Source organism: Sinocyclocheilus rhinocerous, unplaced genomic scaffold (genome assembly GCF_001515625.1).
Source record: "Sinocyclocheilus rhinocerous isolate Xijiao unplaced genomic scaffold, SAMN03320098_v1.1 scaffold795, whole genome shotgun sequence".
NCBI classification, from domain to species: Eukaryota; Metazoa; Chordata; class Actinopteri; order Cypriniformes; family Cyprinidae; genus Sinocyclocheilus; species Sinocyclocheilus rhinocerous.
The window spans coordinates 357,107-360,783 of NW_015630361.1; the positions used below are offsets into that span (position 1 = coordinate 357,107).

The following is a 3,677-nucleotide window of genomic DNA, read 5'->3' on the forward strand; positions in this document are numbered from 1 at the left end:
GTATTAAGTGGCCAAATTGTCCCCCCAAAATTTGAATATCTTTGAAAAACTCTGTTCGTTGTTGGGATGCATCTGTTTGATTTTTAGGCTGGTCTGCCTCAGCGGTCTGACAGCGCTCGTCAATGTCAAAATGATTGAGATGACCAATCAAATCAAAGTAGGCGGGATTTACTGTTCGCAGAAGCAGAGAGTGAATTCCAGCGCAAAGTTTCATTTTTAAGGTTGAAAGAGAGCTTAGTAAAATGAAAGTAGCTAAACATTTACTATTTAACAACTGTTTTAATGATAGAAATGTTAAACGACCAACAGTAATATCCAGATTACTCAACTTATTTTCTCAAATATGGCCATATTGAAATTAAAATATGGTATCATTTATGTAATTCATGTAATTCCTAACTGAAAAGTTTTGCACTTTGACATATTAGGCATACAAATAAAAGTGCATGTGTGCATATTTCAAAATACTATTTGCAAATGGCTAAAAATGATTACATCCCAACTAGAACTACACCTAGAATTCCTTACTGTTCTATTTCTTTATGTTTAATGAAAAAAAATGATTGAGTCTCTAAATCTAAATTATCCATATTTAAAACATGGCATGTATTTACACTTACTGGATCACAATAAGGTCTAAAATGAGCATTAAAAACAGTGTACAAACATACGGTTCAAAAGTTTATATTTTTTAAAGGAGTTTCTTCTGCTCACCAAGGCTGCACTTATTTGATCAAAAATACAGTAAAAACAGTAATATTGTGAAATTTTATTACTATTCAAGTGAACTGTTTTCTATTGTAATATATTGTAAAATCTAATTTATTTCTGTGATCAAAGCTGAATTTTCAGCATCCTTACTGTCACATTCGTGTCAAATGATGCTTCAGAAATTATTCTAATATTTTCAAAAGTATTCTAATTATCAATGTTGATAACAGTTGTGCTGCTTCATATTTTTGTGGAAACAGATACATTTTATTTTCAGGATTCTTTGATAAATATAAAGTAAAAAAACAGCATTTATTTTAAATAGAATCTTTTGTAACATTATAAATTACTTTACTGTCACTTTCGATCAATTGAATGCCTCCTTGCTGAATAAAAGAATGAATTTCTTTCTTACTGTGTTCTTGCTTTCCTCTGGCAGTAACAAACATCAGTACTTGAGGGCGTGATTGAGTTTCCCTCAAATGTCTGTGTCATTAAAGCAGATGTTATTATTCAGTTTCTCACTACAGTAATGAGATTCTTTTGCTATGGGGGAAAATGTGTTTAATTGTCATGAAAATAATGTTGCAATACAAAAACACATAATGGATCAAATATTATTGTCTCAAAACATGATTCTGACATGTTCATACTGTATATTTTGCACGCCATCAGGATTGACAAACGAACTGATAACCGACGCCAGAGAGGCAGAAGCGCAGAGGAGAAAAGTAAGGAGCTTGTAATAGTCTCCTCTCGCTTGGCTGCCCAAACAGGAGCTGACAGTGTTAATGTGACTTAGTTCAGACGGGGTGAATTATTAAAAACCACAGCAATGGCAGGGGAAGGAAAAGGGCAGCGAATATCACTGTCAGCCCAACACGGATTACTGTGTGTACGCCAGCATGTTCAGAAATTGCACAAATAACTGCTCTGCGCCCCCGTCCCTCAGAGCTTGACATGAATTAGCATTTTTCCCGTGACTCTATGTGTGTGTGTGTGTGTGTGTGCGTTCATGTAGCGAGTGTTGGCTTTTGGTCCACAGAGAGCATATGGCAACTGTAACGACCACATGTCACCGCCCGGAACATCTGATAACCTCTCATTATGAGGCAAAAACTACTTCATAGCTCATCTTACATCATCCTTCAGGAGAAAAATAAAATTTTTATGCATGCAATCAGCCCACATCAATGCAGTAAGACTGAAATATTTGCTTCCAACCAATTATCAACACAAGCAGTTGCAACAACACAACATTAATGGTGAATTGTGCCATTTCTACACCACAGCTGAACTGCAAACATTACTAGATTTTTACATAGACTGAAAGAAATGGTGCAGGATTTCACTTAGAAATCACTAGTAAATTTAACAAAAAAGGCAAGTAAAACTGAATTAAACATGGAATTTTTAAATATTATTTTCTTATAAAATGTACTCCAATAATCTTTATTTACAATAAATGCAAATGTAAAGATTTTTTTTTTTGCCTGGAAAAGTAAGAACAAACCTCTCTTCAACAAAATTTGATCAAATCATTCATGTCTGTACCACGAAGAGCGGTTGCACTCAATATGTAAATATGCAGTGTTATGAGTTTGTTCAGATCTGTAGTGCAAGTATGTGCACTAGTAATAGTGATTTTTAACTTGATATTTTGCCTAAAAACACTGTTACATGCTAAAGCTGGAAAAAAAATTCTGAAGCATTTCTGCATAGTTCAGCAATTTGATAATTGTACAAATACCCAAAGTTAATAATTTTGTTTGTTCAGTACTTGAATAGTAAATAGTAAAACTAGTAAATAGTAAACAGTAAAAATGAGCAAAGTACACATCTAGTATAAACTACTTTTCAAAAGCTTGGGGTCTGTAAGATTTTGTTTTTGGAAGAAGTCTCTCATGCTCACCAAGGCTGTGTTCATTTGATTCAAAATATAATAAAATCAGTAATATTGTGATATATTTTTACAATTTAAAAAAGCTGTCTTCTATTTGAATATATTGTAAAATGTAATTTATTTCTATAATCAAAGCTGAATTTTTAGCATCATTACTCCAGTCTTCACTGCCACATGATCCTTCAGAAATCATTCTAATATGCTGATTTGCTGCTCAAGAAACATTTCTGATTATTATCAGTGTTAAAAACAGTTGAGCTGCTTCATATTTTTGTGGAAACCATGACACATTTTATTTTTCATGATTCTTTGATGAATAGAAAGTTCAAAAGAACATCATTTATTTGAAAAAAATATATATTTTGTAACATTATAAATGTCTTTATGGTAACTTTTGAACAATTTAATGCATCTTTGCTCAATAAAATAAAAATCTGACCCCAAACATTTGAAGAGTAGTGTATATGCCACTGTAGATGTGACTTCTGTGCCATTTTTGCAATCTAAAGATGTCTTTAGAATGAGAGTCAGAGTTCTAGTCATCTGTTGAGCTCGGCTGAATCCTGGCGGTGTGATTGGTAATGAACGGACCCCCTGCGTAGAGCATGCATGTGGTTACGTGAGGACATTTGCTGTTGGAGATGAGCGGATTGACCCTCTCAAAATGGAGGCTGATTGGAGAGCAGATGCTTTGCAAGATTATCGCTCTCCTCAATCATGTTGAGAGCACAAATCCAATTCCATCTCGGTTCTCTATTTTACTCTCATTTCTCTCCCTGTACAGCTGAGCGATGATGTACCGTATGACAGGGTTTCATCTTCACTAGGGTTTTGGTCATTTTGGCTGCTTGAGTAGGGAAGACCAAAGGGGAATTATAATACGAGATAGTTAAACACACGCGTTAGATGTCATGCACATGCTCAATAGAGACTCTCTTTGAAAAAGAATAACTGAATCAGAGTTGTAAACTAAAACTATTAAAAATATTTTTTGGTTATTGAAATAAAGCTGAAATAATACAAAACATAAGATGAAAAAAACTTAAAATGCATACTGTGCAAA

The 3,677-nt window shown here is 33.7% G+C and overlaps 1 protein-coding gene across 1 annotated transcript in view; it reads right to left on the minus strand.

Annotated features, from left to right (window-relative positions):
- LOC107740262 (solute carrier family 12 member 5-like) overlaps positions 1–3,677 on the minus strand; it is a 167,184-nt gene that overhangs the window by 49,167 nt on the left and 114,340 nt on the right. The gene's annotated exons all lie outside the window — the stretch shown is intronic.